At 38.7% G+C, this 26,950-nt stretch overlaps 1 long non-coding RNA gene across 3 annotated transcripts; it reads right to left on the bottom strand.

Annotated features, from left to right (window-relative positions):
- Positions 1-249: 249 nt before the first annotated feature.
- Positions 250-26,514, bottom strand: LOC138737626 (uncharacterized). Of its 3 annotated transcripts, none has more exons than XR_011341081.1 (5): positions 26,436-26,514; positions 17,662-17,821; positions 7,885-8,120; positions 2,064-2,150; positions 250-1,282 (listed from the first exon to the last, which is right to left on the bottom strand). It is a non-coding gene; the product is annotated as an uncharacterized lncRNA (long non-coding RNA). The 3 variants fall into 3 exon arrangements; XR_011341079.1 differs by having other exon boundaries at positions 2,064-2,163; XR_011341080.1 differs by having other exon boundaries at positions 2,064-2,163; positions 7,885-8,123.
- Positions 26,515-26,950: the final 436 nt, after the last annotated feature.

The following is a 26,950-nucleotide window of genomic DNA, read 5'->3' on the forward strand; positions in this document are numbered from 1 at the left end:
AATACTTTGATACTGAAAAATATGAGCTGCATTGTATGCAAGCTGGAGCAAGGTGCATGCTACCATTTCCCAAAGTGCTTTATGCTTGCCTGAAGCTGGCGGGGTAAGTTTCCAATAACATTCTGTTTTTTTGTGGTAATATGTAATATTAACTATCACAATTCCCAGGCCAATTTGTAAGTTAATAAAATGAAGACAAGAACACTAAAGTTAAACATCATGATTTAATCTTTTTCAAGGTTCACATCACTTTAATGTGGGCAAGCAGACAAGTGTTAATCAACGCTGAATGAACCTCCAAGGATCTATTCCTAAAATGTATGATTATGAGTTATATTTGCATTTTCATAAGACCAATGTACAGATGCACCAAAATTATTTTTTTGCTACAGTTACAGGTACAATTAGCATCAATGGTATAAATTAACACCACAATATGGCAAAAGATAGAAATGGAAATAATAAATATAAAAGGATAAATAAATAAATATTCGCCATTGCAGTTGGTGCAAAAAAATATGATGCTTCAATAGTGTGGACAGACCTCTTGATGGTCCTGGAGTATTTTTGTTTAGGGTTAAGGTAGTACAGAAGACTGATCGCTGTTGAAGGGAGAAAAAAAACTTCTTGAACAAAGACTTCAGGAACTGAATTGTTAAACAGTTTAGGATTTTATTCCCTGGAGCACAGAAGAATGAGGGGAGATTTGATAGAGGTTTTTAAAATAGACAGGGTAAATGTAAATAGGCATTTTCCACTAAGGGTAGATGAGATACAAACCAGAGGATATGAGTTAAGAGTGAAAGAGGAAAGATTTAGGGGGAACTTCTTCACAGAGAGAGTGGTGGGAGTGTGGAACGAGTTGCCAGCTGAGATGGTGAATTTTAACATTTTGGAAAAATTTGGACAGGTACATGGATGGGAGAGATATGGAGGGCTATGAACTGGGTGCAGGTCAGTGGTACTAGGCCAAAAAAAAGGTTTGGCATAGAATAGAAGGGTCAAATGGGCCTGTTTCTGTTCTGCAGTGTTGTATGTTTCTATGATTCAGGCTTCTGTATCTTCTGCCTGAAAATAGCAAGGAGGTGAAATTGTGGAGGGCTTCTTTATGATGTTGGCTGCCTTCTTGTGCTTCACACAGATGTCTTCAGTGGATAAGAGGTCAGTGCCCATGGTGGACTTGGTTAGTTTTGCCACTCTCTGTTGCCTTTTGCACTTCTGAGCACTCAAGTTTCCAAACCAGGCCATGATTCAACCAGTCTGTATATCTTTCACAGTGCACCTGTACATTTGAAAAGATGTCAAATCTTCTTAAAAATTAGAGGCATTGGTGTCCCTTCTTCATAGTTACATTGAAGGACCTCTCCTGGAGCCAGCACATCAATGTGTGGTTTCCCAGGAATCCTCTCCATTGTTCTACTCCCAATGAAGACAGCTACATCATATCCTTCATTAAAATGACTACCTGTGGTGTGCAGTATAGGCTAACCTGACATTGCAGGTTAGAAGTGAATGATGGCCATCTCAAAAGCTAACTAGAATCCCAAATGTGCAGCAAATATTGTATCCCCATTCATCTCCAGTTTTTCAAGCAGCTACCAGTGTCCCATAAACTGGAACAAAATATGAGAAAATTTTCAAAGACCTTCGTTGTCCATGAAATGTTGCTTGATCCCAAGATAGCTAATAAAATATTGGTTTCTCTTGAACAACAAAACCAGTGGGCAATGTGTTATAACTTTACGATATTGCTAGTAGGAAAATTGAGTTTATAATGCTGTTCAGAGTAATGCACTTGAAGGATCTTAAATGAGAAATAAATTTCACCACTGTACATAGCTACCTATGGACATTGAGAAGGCAAGACTTTTACACTCCAATAATTTGACCTTGTGTTGTGTCTATGTGACAGACTGATATACTAGTTTGTTCACAAACACCAAATCAATAAATAAAAGTTAGGTTATTTCTCATACTTTTAATAAATATTTCAATTTTGTAACATCCAGTAATTAACTGATAAACCTGCTAATCTTTGTTAAGTTTTCTTTTTCAACACTCACCCTTGGATCTTCACATTAATCATCACCTTTGTCTTGTCGACGTGGAGAGTCAGCCTGTTGCTCTTGCCCCACTCATTCTTCAATTCCCTACGAAAAAGAACTATAGAGAGGAGCTATTGAAAATATTTAAGGTGAAGACTGACAGACATAACTACTACAAGAGAGTGAAAGGGTTTGGGACAGTGAAAAAGGAGTTGGATTCAAGATTGGATTAAAATTATCTGATTGAAAGGTGGAGCAAACTTATTCCTTCCTGTACATGTACTTCCACTGAACAATGAATTTAGCAGAAAACTCAGAATCTGAAGTGTTGGCAAAGCAGGAATACTACAAACAAGACATGCTCTGAGTAGAAATGCACACAGGTCATAATTTACTTCCATTCACCACCTTCCTTTTAATTTAATTATGCCATAAATTTGCTCAGAATTGTTTACATAGAATATAATGGAGCTCTCTTTCTTTAAGTTTTAATAAATGCTGGTTTTTTTAAATTTATTTTTCACACTATGAACCACATCAATCAAAATACATACAAACATTTTCCTCTTAAATGTACACTGGCATTTTTTTCCCCCCTTTTTCCCCCCTACCTTCCCTCCCTCCTTCCCACCACCCTCCAAACCCATTAAATATTCAACATATACAATACAATAAACACATTAAACAATGTCATCACACAATGAAAATAAACAAGAAAATTGTGTCATCTACTTTTACACACTGGGTCAGGTCATTTTGTCTTCTTATCATTTTATCATTTTAGTGGGTGGAGGTCCAAGGCAAGCCCCCTCTGTTGTGTTCCATGTACGGTTCCCAAATTTGTTCAAATAATGTGACTTTATTTTTTAAAATGTATGTTATTTTTTCCAATGGAATACATTTATTCATTTCTATGTACCATTGCTGTACTCTCAGGCTCTCTTCTGATTTCTAGGTTGACATTATGCATTTTTTTGCTGGAACTAAATCTATCATAATAAATCTTTTTTTTTGCTTCGTCCAGTTTGAGGCCTAATTCTTTACTTGTTATATTACTTAGAAGAAAGATCTCCCTTTCCATAAGAATTTCCTTATTATTCTCCTTAGTTCATTGAAGAACTTCTCTGTTAAGGGAATTGGTAATGATTGAAATAGCTATTGTATCCTTGGGAAGATATTCATTTTATTGCAATTTACCCTCCTTATCAATGTTAGTGGCAATTCTTTCCAATGTTCTAAGTTATCCTGTAATTTCTTCATTAATGGCTGATAATTTAATTTGTATAGGTGGCCTAAATTATTATCTAATCGAATACCTAGGTATTGGATTGCTTGTGTTTGCCATTTAAATGATGATTTTTTTAAAAACTGTGTAATCCGCATTATTCATTGGCATCGCTTCACTTTTATTTGCGTTGATCTTGTACCCCGATACTTCTCCATATTCCTTCAATTTCCTATATAATTCTTTTATTGATATTTCTGGTTCTGTTAAGTATACTATGATGTCATCTGCAAATGAACTGATTTTGTACTCCTTCTCCTTTATTTTTATTCCTTTTATTTTATTTTCTGTTCTTATCAGTTCTGCCAATGGTTCTATTGCTAAAGCGAACAGTGAGGGAGATAGTGGACATCGCTGCCTAGTTGACCTACTTAATTTAAATTGGTTCGATACATATCCATTTACTGTCACCTTCGCCAATGGTTCCTTATATAATTAATATATTTTTCTGGTAGGTTGAACCTCTGTAAACTTTTGAATAAATAATTCCATTCTACCCCATCAAAGGCTTTTTCTGCATCTAAAGCAACAGCCACTGTTGGTATCTTATTTCCTTGTACTACAATGGATTAAATTAATGAACTAACAGATGTTGTCTGCTGTTTGTCTTTTCTTAATAAATCCATTCAGAGCCAGCTCTTCAGCGCTTGACGTCCTGCTTTGCGGAAACTGCCAAAATGTTTGGCCTGGAAGTCAGCCTGAAGAAAACTGAGGTCCTCCATCAGCCAGCTCCCCACCATGACTACCAGCACCCCCACATCTCCATCGGGCACACAAAACTCAAAACGGTCAACCAGTTTACCTATCTCGGCTGCACCATTTCATCAGATGCAAGGATCGACAACGAGATAGACAACAGACTCGCCAAGGCAAATAGCGCCTTTGGAAGACTACATAAAAGAGTCTGGAAAAACAACCAACTGAAAAACCTCACAAAGATAAGCGTATACAGAGCTGTTGTCATACCCACACTCCTGTTCGGCTCCGAATCATGGGTCCTCTACCGGCATCACCTACGGCTCCTAGAACGCTTCCACCAGCGTTGTCTCCACTCCATCCTCAACATCCATTGGAGCACTTTCATCCCTAACGTCGAAGTACTCGAGATGGCAGAGGTCGACAGCATCGAATCCACGCTGCTGAAGATCCAGCTGCGCTGGATGGGTCACGTCTCCAGAATGGAGGACCATCGCCTTCCCAAGATCGTGTTATATGGCGAGCTCTCCACTGGCCACCGTGACAGAGGTGCACCAAAGAAAAGGTACAAGGACTGCCTAAAGAAATCTCTTGGTGCCTGCCACATTGACCACCGCCAGTGGGCTGATATTGCCTCAAACCGTGCATCTTGGCGCCTCACAGTTTGGCGGGCAGCAACCTCCTTTGAAGAAGACCGCAGAGCCCACCTCACTGACAAAAGGCAAAGGAGGAAAAACCCAACACCCAACCCCAACCAACCAATTTTCCCCTGCAGCCGCTGCAACCGTGTCTGCCTGTCCCGCATCGGACTTGTCAGCCACAAACGAGCCTGCAGCTGACGTGGACTTTTACCCCCTCCATAAATCTTCGTCCGCGAAGCCAAGCCAAAGAAAAGAAAAGAAATAAATCCAGTTTGATCTTGTTTTACTATTTGTGGTACACAGTCGGCCAATCTGTTTGCTAATATTTTATATAATCTTACATTCTGAATTAAGTAGAGATATTGGTCTATATGATGCTGGTGTTAGTGGATCTTTCCCTTTCTTTGGTATTACTATAATTATTGCTGTTTTACATGAATCTGGCAAGTTTTGTGTTTCTTCTATCTGGTTCATTACTTCCAAGAGAGAAGGAATTAATAACTCTTTAAATGTTTTATAGAATTCTATTGGGAGTCCATACTCTCCAGGTGTTTTATTGTTCGGCAGCTTTTTTAAAATATATCCTGTATTTCCTCTATTTAAAATGGTTTTATCAATTTGTTTTGCTCCTCTTCTTGCAATTTCGGTAGGTCAATTTTAGCTAAAAACTCATCTATTTTGTCTTCTTTCCCCTCGTTCTCAGTTCAGTATAATTGTTCATAGAATTCCATAAAGTTTTCATTTATCTCTGTTGGGTTATATGCAATTTGTTTGTCCTTTTTCCTTGATGCCAAATCAGTTCTTTTGGGTTGTTCTGTTTTAAGTTGCCTGGTTAATATTTTGTGTGTTTTTTTCTCCTAGCTCGTAATACTTCTGCTTTATTTTCATTATATTCTTCTTCACCTTATATGTTTGTAATGTTTCATATTTTATATCTTTGTCCACCAATTCTCTTCTTTTTGTTGTATCTTCGCTTGTTGCTAGTTCTTTTTCTGTACTTATTTCCCTTTCCAATTGTTCTATTTCCCAATTGTAGTTCTTTTTTGTTTTAGTTACATAACTTATTATCTGCCCTCTAATGAAGGCTTTCATTGCATCCCATAATATAAATTTGTCTTTCACTGATTCTGTATTTATTTCAAAGTACATTTTAATTTGGCGTTCAATAAATTCTCTAAATTCCTGTCTTTTAAATAGCATGGAGTTTAATCTCCATCTATATGTTCTTGGTGGGATGTCCTCCAGTTCTATTGCTAATAACAGGGGTGAATGATCAGATAGCAATCTAGCTTTATATTCTGTTTTCCTAACTCTCCATTGAATATGGGCTGACAACAGGAACATGTCAATCCTTGAGTATGTTTTATGTCTACTCGAATAATATGAGTATTCCTTTTCCCTTGGGTGCTGCCACCTCCATATATCCATATATATAAAGTTGCATTTTCTGCATTGATTTAACCATACATTTGGTCAATTTATTCTTTTTGCTAGTCTTTTGTCCAGTTTTATCCAACTTTGGGTCCAAATTAAGGTTAAAATCCCCTCCTATCAATATATTCCCCTGTGTATCTACAATCTTCAAAAAATATCTTGCATAAACTTTTGATCCTCTTCATTAGGTGCATCTATATTGACCAAATTCCAGAACTCTGAATATATCTGACACTTTATCATTATATAACTCCCTGCTGGATCTATTAATTCCTCCTTTATTTTGATTGGTACATTTTTATTGATTAATATAGCTATATCTCTGGCTTTTGAATTATATGATGCTGCTGTTACGTCCCCTACCCAATCTCTCCTTAATTTCTTGTGTTCCACTTCAGTTAGATGTGTTTCCTGCACAAATGGTATATCTATTTTGCTTTTCAGTAAATTTAATAGCCTCTTTATTTTATTTTGTTTATGTATTCCATTAATATTTATAGTCATATTGTTCAACATGGCTATCTCATACTCTGTTTACATCTCATTTCTGCTTCCTCACCACCACCTTTCCCCTTTTCCCCATTTTCATTTCTCAGTTTTCCCTTTTTGAACTCAATGTATGACAACATTTCTAAAACATAAAATACTTCAACAACTCCCACATCTAAAATTCCCTTAACCCCAAATATCCCCCCCTCTCTGAGTTGCCCCTTGTCCCTTGCCGGGTAACCATAACTCCCCTCTCCATTCGGATTGCGAACCCGCTCGCAAGCGTCAACTGATTTCGCAGTGACTGTTATTCTTTCCCACCCAAAACCCTCCATAAAAGACTTTTATCTTCACATTTAACAAAGCTCACCCTCTTCTTTTTTCCCGCTCTCCCTTACTTCCCTTTTCTTTCCCTTCTTTAGTTCTTACTTATACATTATTTTTATATCTTTATATGTAGTTTGTCATCATTCTTCATTCTTGTTACATCGCTTCATCTCTCCTTCTGTCCTGCAGGCATTCTGCAAATTCTCGTGCTTTTTCCGGATCCGAGAACAGTCTGTTTGGTTCCCCCGGGATAAATATTTTAAGCACAGCTGGATATCTTAACATAAATTTATAGCTTTTTTTTCCAAAGGATCGATTTTGCTTTGTTAAACTCTTTCCTCTTCTTTAGGAGTTCAAAACTTATGTCTGGGTAAAACAATATTTTTTGACCCTTGCATTCCAATGGTTTTTTGTCTTCTCTAATTTTATTCCTTGCCTTCTCCAATATATTTTCTCTTGACGTGTATCTCAGAAATTCTACTAAAACGGATCTCGGTTTTTGTTATGTCTGTGATTTCGGGGCTAGTGTTCTGTGTGCCCTTTCTATTTCCATTCCTTCCTGTTTTTCTGGCATTCCCAGGTCCTCGGGGATCCATTCTTTTATAAATTATTTCATATTTTTGCCTTCTTCATCTTCCTTTAGGCCCACTATCTTTATATTGTTTTGCCTACTATAGTTTTCCATTATATAAATCTTTTGAGCTAACAGCTCTTGTGACTCTAACTTTTTTGTCTTCTAATTTTCTTCTTAAGTCATTCACTTCCATTTCTACAGCCATTTCTCGTTCTTCCACATTTTCTAATCTTTTCCTTATTTCTGTCATGATCAGCTCTATTCTACTCACTTTTTCTTCTGTACTTTTCATTTTTCTTTTCATTTCACTAAATTCTAATGTCAACCATTCTTTTAATGCTTTCATTTGTTCTTGAAATTTTTTTTAATCTATATACTGTCCATCTATTTTACCTTCTATTCCTCTGTGCAGAGCTTGGGCTTCTTCTTCTTCTTCTGTGTCTGCATCTGTGTTTTTGTCTTCTACTTCTCTTCCCTGTATCTGTGTCTCTTCTGATTTTCTTGTCGAGCTGCTTGCCTCAGTTTGTTTGGTTTTTTTTGCATGGCTTCTTGATGTTGGTCCTCTTCTTCTGGGCTAGTTATCTGTTGGACCTCCTGTTGCTGCTTTTCTTTCTTATCACTAATAATTGCTGCTTTAAAGACAGAAAAGTTAAAATGTTGATAATCAAGCCAATGTTATTCCACTGAAAGAAAATAATCTGTGCAATCGGTATTTATCATAGGTGTGATTTTTTTTTTACATTCAGCCATCTGTCAATCTGTGCTGAAGAGTGTATTGACATAGAATTCCACAGAGAATGACCAATGAATGGAATTACCTTTCAGGTGATATAACAGAGGCTAAAAGCTTGGATGTACTTAAGAAACATTTATATGGTGTACAGTGTTTCAATGTAATCCCTCATGGTTGTTTTATGATTAGTGAGGATTTGCTTAGTGTTTGCAGAATGCTTTGCTTAGGTGATTCAAATACTTGATGTGATACATGAATTCCTTTGAATTTCATGGCTATTCACTGTTAAAGTTTGGGCCAAAGTAAATCATGTTCAAGTCGAGTCAAATTCAAGTTTATTGTCGCAGGTATCAAGATGCAGAGATAAAATTTGTTTGGGAAGCAGTCCAGTTAGATATCACATATGCGTAAAGCAAGTACATAGTTGCAGAGAGAGATCAGGTGGAATAGAGCAACGGCAACAGAGTTTTATTATTGTGAGGTTCATTCAGGTGTCAGGAAAAAACTGTCGTTGGTTTTGATGGTGTGTGATCTCACAGTCGTGAATTTTCTTCCCAATTGCAGGAAAGGAGGAAGGGTAAATTGACAGTGGCTAGGGAGAGATTACTCTTTTATCATGTTGGCTGCTTTTCAAAGCAGTGGGAGATAGAGATGGAGTCAATGGAGTGGAGGGGTGTATGTGTGAATTCCTGAGCCACATTCACAACCCTCCACGGTTTCTTGCGGTCTTGGGCAGAGGAGTTCCCATGCTGTACAGTGATGTACCCTGACCGGGTACTTTTAGTGCATTGTAGAAGTTGTTCAGGGATGTAGGTGACATACCAAATTTCCTCACATTTCTAAGGAAGTGAAGGTGATGGCACACTACCTTAGACATTGCAATGATGTAGGTGAACCAGGACAAGACACTGGAGGTTCATTCCGAAGAAGTTAAAGCTGCCTACTATCTCTACCTCATCACTGTTGATGTGAATGCAGGAATGAGTTTTGTTGTTCTTCCAGAAGTCTAATACCAGCTACTTGGTCTTGCTAACACTGAGGAAGAGGTTGTTGTCCAGGCCCAAAAACAAAATACTCTCTATCTCCCTTCCATGCATTGCCTTGTAACATTTAGAGATCCTGTCCATGACAGGGGTGTCATCTGCAAATTTATGGATGGAGCTAGAGCGGTGTTTGGCCATGCAGATGTGGATGTATGGAAAATACAGTAGGGGGCTTAGCATACAGTCTTGTGTTTCCCTGGTGGTGTGGATGATCATGGAGAAGTTGCTATTACCAATCTTTGCAGTTTGCAGCTTGTTGGATAGGAAGACAGGGATCCAATTGCAGAGGTAGGGGTGCTGAGGTCAAGATCATGGAGTTTGGGGATGAGTCTGTTTGATAATACTGAGTTGATGATGGAGCTGTAGTCAATGAATAGTAGTCTGGCATTGGTGTCCTTGGTATTCAGGTATTCTAAGTTAAAGTTTGGGGCCAGGGAGATTATACCTACTGTTGAACTATCTCGGCAGTATAGAGATTGGAGTGGGTCAAGGGTGGGTGGAGTTGATGTAAGCTTCTACAGGAGCTCTATCGAGAGTGTCCTCGCCAGCTGCATCATGGTGTGGTATGGTTGATGCAGGGAAATGGATCGGAGGTCAATCCACAGGACCATAAGAGTGACAGTGAGGATCACTGGGGTCTCCCTCCTTCCCTTTAACATGATCTACTGGGATTGTTGCCTGAAGAGGGCGCGAAAAATCATTGAGGACCTCCTTCCACCCCACACACAGCATCGTTCAGCTGCTCCAGTCAGGATATAGATACAGGAGTTCCAGAGCCAGCAAGATCAGGCTTAGGAGCATCTACTTCCCACAGGCAATGAGAATGCTGAATGACCAAAGGAACTGCTTACACTAACCATCCAAGGCTCTCATACTCACTGAACAATATATATCTATTTATTTGTATATATAAACACTTGTCCTGCATATGTATTGTTTGTCTGTATGTGTGGAATGTCTGTTTGTGCGTCTGTGTGTTTTGCAGTATGGTCCAGAGAACACTGTTTCATTGGGTTGTACTTGTGAAATATGATGACAACAAACCTGATTCGATTTGACTTGATATTAACCTCTCAAAGCACCTCATGATGGTGGTTGCTAGTGCCATCGGCATGTAGTCATTTTGACTCTTCACTATATTCTTCTTCAGCATCAGGACTTCATTGGCATTCTTGAACCAGGTGAGTTTAAAAATGAGATTTTTAAAATAATTCAAAACATTCTGGCAGCCAGTCCACCTTGGATTACACCATCTGAAGCCCAGATGTCACTCCGACTCTGTTCCAACTCTCTGGAATTGAATTACCTCACTTGTTCTTCCACATCCAGAAAAGTTAAGTCCGAGCAGATGGCCAATACAGGCAGAAAATCTGGACCTCAGCCTGGATCTGATGTACTTTGGCCCAATGTTGATGAAGAACACGCCAAGGCTTAGAATCAAGAAAGCTTCTCATTATATTAAAAATATTGTTAGACAAAATGATGTAGATAGTGAATGCTCTGGTTATTACCTCCCAAAGTTTCATAGATTTTAGAAGTGTTCCCATAGTGACAGAGAGCCACTTGAATAGAGGGAGAAATAAAATTGGAATATTTGTTGGCCGTCAAGTGTGCCTGATGTTGGGAAAAAAGAAAATGCTGGAATCTATAATGTATAATAGAACAGCTTGTAAAATATAATCTGATTGAGCTGAGTAAATTGTGGGTTTATGAAACAAAATGTGTTTAACTTATCCACAAGATTTTGTTGAGGATATGTCTGTTAGAATACTGGAGATAAGGTGGAACCAGAGGATATGGTGTATTTGGAATTTCAGAAGACTTTTAATTAAATTATCATACAAGAGATGGTCAACAAGATGAAATGAGATCATGAGGAGTATGGTGGTCCCTGAATGGATATTTTAAATGATAAAAGACTGGGTAATGTGCTTAGTTTAGTTTAATTTATATAGCACATTTAAAACAATGCACATTGACCCAAGTGCTGTACAGATCATAAATTACATCTCAACTTAACCAGCTATTTAAAATGGGAACCTGAGGTTTAGAATTGTATGTACAACCTTGTAACCATCAACAATCACTTCAAAATCCTGTTCTTGTTTGAAGAGATGTAGATGCCCTTGACAATGTTCCTGAAAGCTGGAAGTAATTATGAAGGCAGATGGAATGTTGGTCTTTATTGCAAGAGGATTTAATTTCAGGAGTAAAGGTGCTATTACTGCCATTAAGTGAGACCTTGATGTGACTGTGCCTGGTATATTGAGTACAGCTTTGTTCTCCAAAACTAAGAATGAATTTCCTTGCTATCCAGGGAGTGCTGCAAAACTTCACCAGACTAGTTCCAGGGACGTGAGCAGAGATTTAGTTTGCATGCTCTGGTGTTTAGAAGAATGAGAGGAGATCTCATTGAAACTTGTAAAGTTCTTAGAGGGATCAACAGATTAGAAGGAGAAATACTGACTGAGATGAAGAGAGTCTCAGAACATCCATTTCTGTAGCTGTTGTTTACTCTCAGAACAATGAGCATATTATACTGCCGAGTCTTGACATCATGTGAAACTGTTTACAAGATTTGACACAGACTGCAAATATGTAATAATGACTCCTGGTAAATTGTACCTTTTATTTGACATAATATTGTATAACATTAATTCAATTATAATAATCTCTATTTTGATTGCTTCAAACAACTCTTCCTCAGTGTTCCACTGTTTTACAAAGCTCTTAATCCTAACTCTTACACAGAGCCTCTGTAGTCACCAAACTGTACCATTTCCCACCAATAACAAAGGCATCCTCTCTGATCTTCCCTTTTCTGGACCATCTGCAAGGCTTCTAACTCAGCTATGACTGATTTAAGTTTGCTTTGTTGCTCACTGGCTGTACTTTAATGGGCTGACATTTCTAAGTGTAATGTCTGCACACTGAAGTACAGTCCTCACTTAAAGCATCCAACTCACTCTGCACTTGATTCAGTAACATTGTAAGCCAGAAGAATTCCTGCATGATAAAGTTATGCTTCATACAATTGAATGAGCCAGAATCAATAATTATCCCTTTCTACTACATCATCACTGGCTCTAAACTCCAAATACATTTTATTCTGGGATTTCTCTGATCCAATTCTCTGTCCAGCCTTTAGTTTTAGTTTGCAGGTTTGTTTCTCAGCTTCACAGATGCCTCTGCAGGAGTATCCGTGATTAACACATTCTGCCCCAGTTTCATTCTGCCCTCACTTGCTGACCCACAATGAAATAGACACTTGCCCAGTGTTGACTGTCAGGCAGTTGGGCAGTCAGCACTGTGAATCTCAAAGAGTGTTCTTGGTGATACACTCTCATTGCAAGCCCACCTCGGGAGACACCACCTCAGGCTGCAACACAACTGCCCTTGGCTCCATGACTTATGAGTTTCTTTGGGTTCCTTCGGAATGCAGCACTTGCATGTTTCAGCCAAACCACTGTCCGTCCTCCTCTGGAAAGGCCTCCTGTTTAACTACTTGACTTTCCTCTTAGTCCTAGCTCCATACTCACCATCAAGTTGACTTGTAACATTCTGACTGCACGGGAGCCAGTGCTTCATGACTTGTACTGTAACCATTACACCCACTCATGCAGGTGGCTGCCAGAATCTGCTGTCCATTCATACTTCCTCTCACTGTCCCAGATAGTTGTAAAGTATCCAACTCATTCCAAATTTGATTCCGGCATTTCAGTAATTCTGTAAACAAGGATCTTGTGGAACCTCATCTTCATGAACATTGAATACCATCACAGGCCCCAGAGTTAGAAGTAATATTATAGAAATAATACCCATTAAGTTGTCATTCTCTTAAGCTATCTCATGAGTTGCACGCAGTCACCCTTGATCATCAGTGGATGTTGGCTGAAGATTTCCTCATCAATTGTCTGCTCAGACAGGGCCAGTGCACCCTGGCATGATGGTTTCTAGAATTCTGGGCTGTCTAAGGCAATAATTCTTTCAAATCTTTCCCTCAATTTGAATGACCTCATTGAATTTATTCCCTTCGTAACCAATGTGCATTCATGGTCTATAATTGAATCTGTCTACCTTGTTCAATGATCCAGCAATGAACTTCGTCCATAACTGAAGTTTGTTCCTGCATACATCTTGAAATGCCTCAATAGAAAAGGATTAGAATATTTTAGATGCATATCCTAACCACTGTTCCCTCTAAGCTGTGTGCATATGAACTCATGTTTTGTAAAAGGTGCACAAAGGAAATTAATGAGCACACAAAAGGTTAGTTACCTAAAATAATGTAGTAATTAATAATTATACTTATGAAAATAATGTATTAGCTAACTTTTCTGTTAACCTGTATTCAAACTTATATTAAAACATGCCAATACAGTTTTATTAGCCATGAGAGAAAGGCTGTGCCAAAATTATAGATTGTCTCTGACTTACAACTATAATGGGACAAAAGGATTGATTATAATTCAGGTTTGGTCTTGTCTAGGAACGGGATCCTCATGCTGCCGTGGGAAATGGGCAGGAGTGCAGTGCTAATTTCTTTAGGTGCCGGAGCTCACCAAAAATGGCAACAAGGATGTTCCAGAGTCGCTCCATGAGGTGCCTGTAGCTGGTCCCTGACACTGCACCCCTAGGGACGCAGGGACCTCAGGCTGCCAGAGAGAGCGGGAACCTTGGGTTGCCGGCGGGAGCGGGGACCTCTGTATAGCTTACTTTTAATACAAAATATGAACTTGTATCATAGATTTAATGAAGTTTTTTTTTTACATTTTGGTCGTATGTGCGGGTGGATGCAACTCACAAAGGTCAGAAGTCGAGGACTACCTGTATCTTGAAACAATTTCAAGTTTACATTTGCACAAGCATTCAGTGCGCACGTACTTTAGTTACAAGAAAAAAAATTTGCACAACATAAGATTTTTGCACACACTGACTAAAAATTAGAGAGAACATTGATCCTAACCAACATCAGACCAATTGAGCATGAGTAATATGTGCCAAAAAAATAAAATGCTGGAGGAATTCAGTGGGTTAAGCAGCATCCATGGAGGTAAATGGACAGTCGGTGTTTTGGATTTCCTATACATTTGTTTTTAGATATACAGAGTTTAGGACAAATATTATTTTCCCCTGTGCTCCACAGTTTTAAATTTGTTATCCAGCAAGAGATTAGGCTCCCTTCTAGGCTTTTGATCTCCTTTGGAGACCATAGTTGCCATTTTTCAACACTAGGACCAGAGTTGTGCCAATGAAAGTCAAATAAGTCTAGCTCTCTATACCTACACCAGTGAAGCAATTAAATATTCCTGAGTACTCACAAACACCTGTGAAGCCAAATGACCCAAACATTATGGTGCCCTGAAATGAGGGAACTATGTATAAAAAGTGCTGTAATTTCTACATAGTCAAACCAAAATAAATACATAATATAACCTTCAATAAAATCTGGAATGTGCACTTTAATTATAGTTGAATTGTTTGATTACAAATTTAAAACTGTGGAGCACAGGGGAAAATAAAGGACATTAGAGTCTTTGACTCAAACATTATGAGGGCACCATACATATTTTTATAATTGATTCCTCAATCAAAAAGATGGCCTTAAAAATCATATTCTTGGGTGTGTAATAGATAACAATCATCTTTCTTATAGCTTCTCATTTTCTGCATTATATTCTGATGGAGTTGTCCTGTATTCCTGCTGTCTTGCAACTGAGCTACAAGATCTGCCTTCTTTATGGGTAGGTACATTCTTTGCCTCACACAAAAAAAGTGACAACTGCACCATCACATTATTCTGAGTGAGTATTCTGAGGCAGAATGACTCCCATTGTATCTTTGGAAAGGCTTCCAAATTTTGAAAATATGTGACCTTCACGACTCTCAGCTTTTCCATTATGTGACCTGCTGGATTCCTTCTGAATTACTTTGCACTTTCTATGTGACTCAGCCAAGAAGACGACTATACCAGCATTACTACCCCTATAGCCTTGTGTGCACCTTGAACATCAGAAATGTGCCATGGGCAAACTTGATTTTTTAAATGCCATCTCAGTTCTGATGAAACCTCTCCATATTTCTTGACATTGAACACACTATAATTAAAATTATAAATTTAATTGTCTCATTTAGCCAGTCCATGTGCTAAATCATCCCACAATGTTTGATCTAAAATGTTCTGGTGATTGTGCTTTTTTGTCTGTGTCCTTACATTGGTCACCTATTTTCTGTGGCTTTAGTACTTTCTGCTATGTCTTTATATGAGACCTTGTCAATGTTCTGCAGCTTGGTAGCTCATCCACATCTCATTCATCTCCAGATCTTACACTAGCTACAATACTACCTTCCTCTGTGTTTATGGTCATATTTCTGTGCTTTGTGTGTTCACTCAATATATTAGTCATTCTCAGGCACATTTCTTCCTGCTTCTTGTGCAGGGTTAGTTGACAAGTCTGCTCCATTATCTTCCATCCTTACTGTTGTACCAACAAAACCCAATTCTCTCTTTTCTCCAGCTCTTTGTCCTGCTCTTTCAAGCAGTAATATCCCAAACTCATTGCCAGTGGTGTGGAAGCATAGTTTATGCTTAAAGCTTTTGCTGTTAGAATTAGAAGACAGCTTATAATTTTAAAAATGGCTAAAATCATATAGTGTGCAACAAAATGGCAGAACTCATTTTGCAAACTCGACTGAAAACAGGTTGTAGACCTTGTTAAGACAGAGATGAGAAATAGCTTGTATAAACATAATTAAAATTGAAATAAATCTGGCATAATCATCATTAAAATTGTATCCTTCAAGGCAATGTTGGTTATTCACCAGACAAAAACACATATCATTCATTTGTGTAAAATAAACACCAGAAAAATAGAGCTGAGGACATTTTTTTTTTAAAGATGAAGTGATGTAATGCAAAGGTGGGAGTCACTTCTACCCCTTACCTATCTGAAATTGTATAAATATAGAATTAAATCTTTATCTTTGGAATGAGAGCTAAAGACTTCAGACAGGTGTCAGAAATTGACCTCCCCCGATTGGTCTTACTCACTTGCTGTATACAAGTTGACTATTACTGAATTAAAGATCTGTATGCATTAAAGTGATATTTTGATATGTGTGTTTGTGTGTGTGTTCTATTCTGCTGTCTAATTTCCTTGTTGTGTGGACTGACTTCCACAGTGGTAGGTCTGTGACTTTCATAGGTAAATGGGAAAACTAGAAGTATCAAAAGGCAAACCTTTTATTAAATGTAATTTCTCTATTTATTCCAGTGCCTTGTATAACAATGTAGAACGTCACACCACTTAGTCCTTAAAGGAACATTTACACTTGTATATACTTACAGGTGCTCAGAACTTATTGAGGAAGTGTTGTTTAAAATATGCTAAAATTCTGTTGCTTAATGTAGAGCTGTTATAACTGTAACAAATTTTAGATTATTTATCAGTGCATAAGTGGAAAAAAATGATGCACAGTTTACTTATTGCCATTTATTTTGTTGTTTTGTGAAAATAATTTCCATTCCATATTTATCTGATAATTTATTGAAGTCAATTTTTTCCACTAATCACATTTCTGTACAAATTGGTTTTGGTTGTTTTCTCAATGTTGGATCGAATTGTCAGTAACACTCTGTGAAAGGACAATATGATCCAAATGTCAGCACAGTTGGAGCAATATTCATCGAGCAAAGGCTGCTGTATCTTGCAATTGCAAATTGGACCATCTTTGGTATTATTGTGAGCACAATTGCTGTTCAAATGACTAAGTAACAACTACCTGGTGTCACAGAGCATCAATTTCGTGCAACAAATTTGAAATTTTATACAATATAGTTTTCTACTTTATTCTCTTCACAATATATTTCTTTGTATTAAACTTACTATTTAACAATCACAAATTACTTCCACATATTCTGGTATTAGACATTTAGGTAGGAATTTGAGTCAATCATGTTTTTTTTTTGCACAATACTTTCTGACTATTAATAAAAATCAATTGACTGCAGCCATTGCTGAATTTTAAGTTGACTTTTAGAAAGCAGCCTACAAAATATAAAGTATTGCTTGAAAAGATGATCAATGACAAGAGAATCTGAACGTGCCACCCATTAACTTTCTATACATTAGTAAAATGCGTACAATATGCAGAAGTTCAAAATCAGGTCAGAAATTAGATTGATCATTCTGAATAATCATAGCTCTATATACAGAAGTAACTAATGTATAGAAATCGAGTGAACTGAATGGGCTATTACGATAAAGAATATCCTTCATTATTAGCTAAAATTCCAAACTCAGATGAAATATCTCTAATATTCTCTGTACCCATGTGTCACAGTACAGCACTTTTTAAACCAGCTTTGCCACAGTAATTAGGCGATCCACTCACCTAAGTATGATGTGATTCCAGCATGGTTAATCATTACTCCAAAGCACAGAACCAAAACGGTGCCTTACCACCGTCACTGGCAAAGTTTCACATCCACAATTACACCATTCCTCCATGTTGTATGCATTATTTGCTCAGAATACACACTTCAAAAGGCACCCTGGGCATGATTAAAAAGGACAAGGTCACTGATTAAGACACAACGGTAATTTTTTCTTTAACAAATAGAAGAACAGCAAAAAAAGTTCATGTATACTTCTGAAATTATTTCCATCTTGTGAAAATCAAATGTGTTTGACCTCTTTTCTTTTAAGTTAGCACAGCCTACTTCATTTCCCAATAGAGCAGAAGAGATGAAGTGGACAATAAGCTCCATTTCAAGAAAGAAGCCACTCCACATCACTGGAAGGTCTCTCAAAAATAGCTGACGGTACCTAATGATTAGTGAAAGGATAGAAACAAAGTAAGTTAGTGCTTTGGGATAATGGTCAGTGTTTGGACGAGAACTGGGACTAGGCAGCTACAGGATAAAAGGAATATTATATGTGCAGTTCTAGTCACTGCAGCGGAACATATTATGGAAATTAAAGGCTATTCATCAATAAAAATGAATTCAATGATCTATTTTATCACAGGAGCAGTTTAAATGTAAATAGCCTTATTTCTCTTTTCAGCTACCAAATTCAAAGTGACAAAAATAAAAATTCACAGTGTTATAATTGTATAATGAAAACTACCACTATAATATGTTTTGGATTTATCACCACTGTGACTGAAAGTGACAAATGGCCAAACTCTTCACTGCATTTCAAATTAAAGAATTTTTTGTGACCTTTATTTGACTTTATTTATTTTATGACTGAGGCAAAAGTAAAGATTCTGTCCACCAATCTGCATGCCTTAGTAAATTTAAAAACTTTACCTTTACCCCACTATTTCTCTCTCCATGAAATAAATCCACAAACTCAAAAGTACCTTGCGAGAGGAAAGGAAATTGAGTGATGTGATTTCATTGAGCATTGTGAAAGAAAATAAATATTTATGGGTTGCATCTTTAAAAAATTGGCTGTGTGATCACTGACAATGCTCCCTCATGGACAGGCACATCACCCTAGAATGGATTCCATTATGAAGCAGGGATTTAAAGCAAGCATTCCCTCAGCTCCAAACTGGCCAGTCAATGAAATATCTGCATTGTGAACTTATATCATTACACAGGTAGTAATGGGAAATTGAGTAGAGTGTGCTACTTTAAGAAAGGAGGTCAAACATTTAATGAGCAGAGCTGTTGATCTGCAACTTCAGGATTTTAGTTCTGATTTTGGGTGCCACCTGGGTGGAGTTTGCATGTGTTAAGAAGCAGCAGCAATATTCAGAATGTATAAAGCAATAGTAACAAAAACTGGCCCTCAAGCTCAAATGTAAGCAACAAGTAATAATTAGCTTTGAATTTACAAAAAAAAAGCCATGTAAACACACACTGTGAGAAGAGCAGGCTAACAGCTCTCAACAGAAGACCACTGAAGAGACAGTTTCAAAACTGATGCAACCTGCATAGAATATAAAACAATACAGCAAAGCACAAGTCCTTTCACCCACCTCTTCAGTGAACATTAATATTAATATTTAGGTTAATGTTAAGCTATAATTTCCTATATGTCTTAGGTAATGTAGTGGGTTTGGAACAGGGATACGCACGCTCATACAATACATTTAGAAGTGAGCTCATCTTTTGGAGTTGTGACATCTGCAAGCCAGAGTTATAAAGGTCATATGGTTTCCAAGAAACTCCACCTGGCAACTGTTAAAGATTCCAGTAAATGATCAAATTGTTTCCAAGATTTGAGATGGATCTCATTGATTATGTAATGTCTCATGATTTTGAGAAAGATATTGTCAAATTCAGACATTTTGAACGAGTTCAGAAGTCAAGACCCTGTGGAACACACAGGGGCTGGACACTTTGGAAAGACAGGGTTGAATTACCATAATTGGAATAGGTGATATTATGTTTTCCCCTAAAACAAAAGGAAATACAGAAATGTGGATTTTGAAAGGGAGACCACTTTTCAACTGCTTTTCTTTTGAAAATAAAGAGTGCAGCCTCATCGTGGAAGGAAACTCTGTGACTCTTAAGAGAAAGTTGAAGATCACTAGTGTGAGAGATTACTAGTGTAAGAAATCTCTTCCTGGAAAATGGCTCAACAAGATTTGGGAGTTTAGGAAAATGTAAGAACTTGAATGTTAACAAATACTTCATTATTGCTTTTAAGCAACAATTTAAAGAGCTTGATGCTTCACATTTGCTTCATAATTACTTCTGAGCTTCATAATTACAAAAGGCCTTCAAATTCAACAAGATGTTTTAGTATTGGACTTTAAAACTGACTTTTCAGGATTGAAGTTTAAACTGAAATAGTTTTGGACTTTTACACACATTTACACATAGTGGGGTTAAAATTAGATTTAAGTAAGAAATGTTATGTTATTAATAGTTTCTTTAAAAAAACCTATTTGAATTTCCCATTGTCTGGTGAATTTTCCATTGCTGTTCCTTTACTTAATACTAATAAGGTTTTATTAGTTTGTAACAAAATGATGCCCAATTTACACTAAAACCCAGCTGCTTATACTTGATATGTATCCCTCTATTCCCTGCATATTCAGGTGTCTCTGAATAGAAGCACTTTAAAAACTATTATTGTATCTGCTTCCACCCCTAAATCCTGGCAGCCCATTCTAGATTCCTACCACTGAGTAAAAATCTTGTCCTCTAGTATGCAACATTTCTACCTCGCAGTAAAGATTCTGATGCTCTTCTCATTTCCAGTTTAAGGCATCTGGCAAGAAAACACAGGAACTGATTTTTTTTTGAGAGATTCCACACTGAAAATCATCCATCAGGGTGATAAATTACCATTTAACTTGTATATTTATGCTGCCTTTTCAAATAGTGTAGAGTAAGTTGTTTGTCCATATCCTTCAAACGTCTGGGTGATACATGCAGCTGCCAGTGAACAGACAGCACTAGCCGAAAGGAGTGGACAAGAGGAGAAGCAGAACTCCAGAAGGGGAGATGCAAAGAAGACAGATACAGAAGATGATGATCTCTCTGCTGTTTAAGGCTGCATCATTATTGATAATTGCAGATGTTACTAAGTCAATGCCCAAAAACAGAGAGAGTCAGGTGGCTCATAAATCAGTAAAAAACACCTTTCAGGAGCTAACTGATATAGTAAGGTTACATATGCCATGTAGGAAATTTCCATAAGAAATTTGCCATTCATTCACCCAGCCAGCCATTCTTTAGCTATGCCTTAAACAAGCATGGGGCTCTTCATAGTCCTCTTCAGCAGCTGATTGCTCTATATTGGGAACATTTTGGGGGTGTTTGCTGTAATTTGCACTTTTTGCATACCAAATTTTCAGGTACTTGTATTTGTTGATATTATTTGAGTATCTAGTTTCAAAGTTTAAGTTGTTCCTGCTCTTATTCTGACCTTGTAGCAGACTTCAAAAGGGATTTTATCTGAAGGCTGCACTTGGCAATTGGAGTCAGGTGATTTAGGCAGTTGGATTTGTAAAGCTCAGATCAGCAGAAAGCTGATTGGGCAATAGAGATCCTGTGACACAGGGTGGCATTGATTCCCTTCAATTCAGCAATCTCAGGAGCTGGTCTATTGGATGGAGTTCTATGCGGTACGTGCAGCAGTGAGTTGGAAATATATGATGAATTAGTTCCCCGCCCCCCCCATCAGCCTGATGTTTATATAGCCTTGTTTGGTATTTGCTAATCTTGAGCAGGATTTTTGCTACCTCTTTTGGAAGTGAACATCTGTAGGTGTCAGTTGAGAACAGAAAAGGCTCTGCTCAAATTCTTATTACAATTGAATACTGACTTAAATATACTGTTAAGACTAAACTGGGAAGATTGGCCTTTTGGGGGTGAAATGCAACTGTTACTTTTGAAGTATCATAGTGAAGTATTTAATAATTTTGAGGAAAATAAATCTTGTCATGCCAACTCTCTTGCATGTTTCAAAATGCATTTATGTTGCTTTGTCTTTCAAATACATGTAAACTGTTAATAATCTATCTTAAATATAAGGATAATAATGTCTAGACTAATAATCTGGTCAAACTAGTTTATAGTTGAATTACAGCAGATGATGGATGTATTTTACAGGTCAGGGTATATAATTTCAGCAATTTGTTTTTACACTTCCAGAATCTAATATTTAGGAATAGCTTGTTATCTGCTGAGGTAGCTGACTGATTATTAATCTGAAAAAAAATTCCAACAGACATTAAAATTGCCACATAAATTTCAATGGCATTACATGGAACAACTAAAACAGAAAGAATACAGGCTCTGCAGAAGGGTTTGCAATCACCCCTTCCCTCTTTTGTGAGCTCTTCCTCTAAACCCAGTAAGAATCTTCACACATCTTCTATTTTCACTTGCCCACACTCAGAGCTTGCCATTATCCATAGCCCTCTCCCTCTTGCACACTCCTAGTTTCTTCACCTCATGAAGAGCTGCCTTGTTAAATTTTTTAAAAAAACTTTTAAAGTGGGCTCACAGTTAACAACTTTCATCTTTGGTAAAAGCAAATCTGGCAAGCCACTGAAGAGGGTTCTTAACAAGAGAAGTCTTGTTACATGATAAAGTCTGATGCTGATGGAGAATGTGGTCAACAAAATCACAGCAAGGGGAAAAAATGGCAACAGTGGTGAGACAAAGGGCCATTTTCATTGAAGCACACAGGATGAAAGCAGGCTTTTCAGCCCACTCTGCCTCTGCCAGCCATCAAGTATCTGCATATTTAAATCCCATTTCCCGCTTGTAAGCCATCAATTATTTGCTTCCCAATGAATCTATTGCCACCCTTTTGGCAATATAGAGGAGTCAATTCACCTACAAATCTTGTATATGTTTGGGATGTGGGAATAAAAGAAACCTACTGAGAAGCTGCACATAATATCAGGGAGTGTGTGCAAACTCCATACAGACAACACCAATGTTCAAGCTTAATTTTGTCTTTATTATAATGATCGTTATCACCATTCTGATGTCTCAGATCAAAAAGAAGTTAGAGCTCCAGGCCAATATCAGCTCCTGAAAAGTTTGATGCACCCTTTAAAGGGATCAAACATTTTTCATTTGGCATGTGCTGCAACATAAGAGAATGTCTAGATCCTTTAACGTTGAACTTTATGCTGTGAACTCCTAATACTCTATGGGATTCCTTTTATCTTGCACCAGGTTCAAGATTTAAGCTCCTCATGTAGAATTTTATTAGAATGCTGCACCATTCTACTGCCATGCAATTTAAACATTGCACAGTTTCTACACAGACTGTTTAGCTATGATTTCCGAGCTGGGTCTTCAACCAGTTCTGAAATACTACTATCTTACAGAAGGGACTGCCTAAAAAAAGAAGGGCTTGTGGTGTGGCAGAGAATCAAAGCCTGCACTGTGGTGGGAGGGGATGTGATGCAAAATTGTGGAGGGAAGAAAGATTGGCCTGTGGAAAAGCATAACCATAGACCTCTTCCACCCCCCACCCCCCGTTATCTCTCTCCACATTCACACTCACGCACACCTTCCTTTTTCTCTCTTCTTCCCTCACCCCCACCCATACCAATTGCAATACTAATCTACTCGAATCCCATTTGTCTCCATCAGGTCTGTATCCCTACCTGCATTATGTAAGTACTTCTCCAAATGCCTTTTAAATGTTGTAAATTGTTTTGTCTCTCACACATTCTATCCTAGAGAATCAAGAAAATATCCAGATGCTGTGGTCAAGTGAAATGCACAAACATGCTGGAGAAATTCAGCAGGTCATACTGCATCCAGAGGAAGTAAAAAGTAATTGACATTTTCGGTCTAGGCCCTGAAGCAGGAATTTTAAAAAAAATCAGGCAGACATCTAAATAAAAAGGTGCAAGGGGAGGGGAGCAGCAGGGGAGAGGTGTGTGATAAGGGAAGGGAGGAGCACACACAAAAGGTCCTAGATGGAGAGAGGTGGGATGGTAGAAGAGGAAATAGCTGAGATGATGGGGGAGAGAGCAGAGACGGATAGCTCTCTGATAGGAGAAGGCAGGGAAGAGGGTGGAGAGCCAAAGGAAAGAGAGACCAAGGGAGATGGGTAATGGAAATTGGAGATCGATATTGGTGCGAATTGGTTGGAGGTTGCCATGTCAGAAAATGAGTTTTTCCCCAATTTGTGAGTGACTTCAGTTTAGCAGAGCATAAGGCCAGAGACATACTGTCTATCTGTCTATGGCAATGGCATGTGGAATGGAAATGGTTGGTCACTGGGAGGACCTTGCTGCTGCAGCGGACAGAGCTAAGGTGCACAATAAAAACAATCTTTCAGCCTGCATCCAGTCTCCCAGGTGTTGACAAAGGTGCAACAGGAATGCTGGATGCAGTAAATGATCCCTATAGATTCACAGGTGAAGTGTTACTTCATTAGGAAGGATTCTTTGGGTCCCCAAATAGAGGAGAGGGAAGAGGTGTAAATACAAATGCAGCACTTGTGGTCACAGGGGTAAGTTCCACTGGGTTGAATGTTGGGTAGGGATGAGTGGGCGAAGTAATCATAGAGGGACTGATCCCTCTAGAAGGTAGAAAGGGAGGAGGGGAAGATGTGTCTGGCAGTGTGAAGTTGTAGGTTGCAAAAGCTTTGGAGAGTGATATGTTGGATGCAGAGGCTGATGGATGGAATATGGTCCTTTTTATATCTATGCTGGGAGGTGGAAGGAGCCAGGGCAGATGTGCTGGAAATAGAGGAGATCTGAGTGACAGTAATGGCAGTAAAGGGGAAGCCATATTTTCTGAATGAGTATATCCCAGATGTTCTGGAATGGAACACCTCCTCCTGGGACCAGATACAGCTGAGATGGAGGAATTGAGAGGAAGGAATCCTTTCAGGGGACAGGGTGTGAAGAAATGTGTTCCAGGTAACGGTGGGAATTAGTAGGTTTATAAAGATATCTATAGTTTGTCTCTTAAGATGGAGATAGAGATCAAGAAAGGGGCAAGTGTTGCCACAGATGACTGTGAATTTGAGGTCAGGATGGAAGTTAGCACACCAAAGTGGATAAAGTTGAGGAGCTCATCATAGTAGTGAGAGGTAGCACCCAATGTAGCTGTCAACGCAGCAGAGGATGATTTAGTAGCCATGTCTGTGCAAGTTCGTAGCAGGGGTGTAGCCAGGTTCTAACAATAGCACATCAAAAGGAGCCACGACTATGGGTGTGGGTATAGTCTGTTTACATGCCAATGGATTTCCTGCTTCCCAAGGCTGGCTCCTCGCACGCAGAATGAGGATGGACTGGGGAGTCCTTGGTGCACAGAATAAGCTTGCCAGCCAGGGGAAACAACACTGTCCCTGTAATGTGCTGATGGCCCACCAGTGTAAGTGCTCCACAGGGAGTCCCACAAGTACACAACTCAAAAAGTGTGACTTCTGAAGAAAGTGTCCAGGGGAGCAGTCACTATCCCCCCCCCCTTTTTTTTTGTTGCTGCACCACTCGTTTGCAGTATGATTGCTCCACATTCAACAAAAAGACAGCATAGCTGGAACCCATATAGGTGCCCATGGCTACTTCTTTGATCTGGAGAAAGTGGGATGAGCTAAAGGAGAAGTTCTCGAGGGGAGCACAATTTATTCCAGGTGGAAGAGGGTGGTGACAGAGGTGGACTGGTTAGAAATGTTATTAATGAAGTGAAGAGATCCTTGTGAACTTCTTTAGATCTGTGGCAGATGGAAATTTAAAAAAAAATCCAGAATGGGTAGAATAAGGAGTCCAAGAAGGCTTAAGGCAGGAGAAGGGGTTCGGGGTGGGGGAGGGGTAGAGATTCCTTGTTAAAGTAGCAAGCTTGGAGATGGCTGAAGATTGGCTTTGTGGCATGTGTGGAACTTATGGAGGTTGGTGTGAAGGGGGATGAAGTACATCCAGTTATCCTGTTGTCATATCTGGATCACAATGGTGTTTCACTTTGTGACCTCTGAAAATTATCAATCACTGATGTCAATCTTTTGGCTTTGATTGTATCCTATTCCTTGGAATGGCATTTTATTTTATGATCTTCAAAAGGGTTCTAATTTTTGTTCCTGTGAAGTTTAAACTGTTGTAAACTTTCCATCATCGTGCATGCTGTGAGATGAGGTTTTCTTGTGAACTTCTATTAGGTTTTGCTCATTCCTGTCCATGGGCTGTGAATTTGGTGGCTCAACTGATGAAAATGTTGATAATCTTCTATTATCTGGGCTTGGAGCATCCAATTTACAAATCTGAGAATTGGGCAAATTAAATAAAACATGCGAGCTTGTCTCAATTGCTGGCACTCTCAATTCTCAATCAAATTGTTATGGGTTGAAGACTTACTCCAAAGATTTGGAACAAATTCCAGACTAATATCTTTTATAGACTGAGGGAGGTGCCATATGGCGGAGGTGCTTCTTTTCAATTAGAGATGTGAATTTGAGTTTCCATCTGTTTTCTCAGGAGAATGTGTTACAAGATCAATCCAGCAACCACAAAGAAGGCATATCACACAGGGGTAAAGATGAACAAGTTATTAACAAAAATTCACCTTCAAACTTTAATTCAAAATACCCCCTTTTATAACAATGCCCACTGGTTACTATTCAAATTTCTATAACAGTGTAAAACTAATAAATTCCCCAGCCTAAATGTAACGTTATATTTTCAACTAGCCCACAGAAAAACTTAGACACAAAACACACAAGACTCACAAAACTTCGATCTCAGCCGAAGCAAAGATCATAAACAAAATTCAATTTGTTTGGTAAACTGAAGCTAAAAGATCTTGGGGGAAGAGAGATGGGGAGAAGATGGGGGAGAGAGGGGGGGGAGAGAGGGGGGGGAGAGAGGGGGGGGAGAGAGGGGGGGGAGAGAGGGGGGGAGAGAGGGGGGGGAGAGAGGGGGGGAGAGAGGGGGGGAGAGAGGGGGGGAGAGAGGGGGGGAGAGAGGGGGGAGAGAGAGGGGGGAGAGAGAGGGGGGAGAGAGAGGGGGGAGAGAGAGGGGGGAGAGAGAGGGGGGAGAGAGAGGGAGGAGAGAGGGAGGGGAGAGAGGGAGGGGGGAGGGAACAAAATTCAAAGTTGTCTTGTGTTGCTTGCTTGCTTGCTTGGTCTGGATCTTTCTGGCTGCCTTTGGAATGTTATCCTTTTTGAAATCCCAACATTCTAAACTGTCCTCCAGACCATGACTTCTGCTCTGGGCCTTCTTCCACTCCACAGCACCACCCAGT

Source organism: Narcine bancroftii, chromosome 6 (assembly GCF_036971445.1).
Source record: "Narcine bancroftii isolate sNarBan1 chromosome 6, sNarBan1.hap1, whole genome shotgun sequence".
Classification (NCBI taxonomy): domain Eukaryota; kingdom Metazoa; phylum Chordata; class Chondrichthyes; order Torpediniformes; family Narcinidae; genus Narcine; species Narcine bancroftii.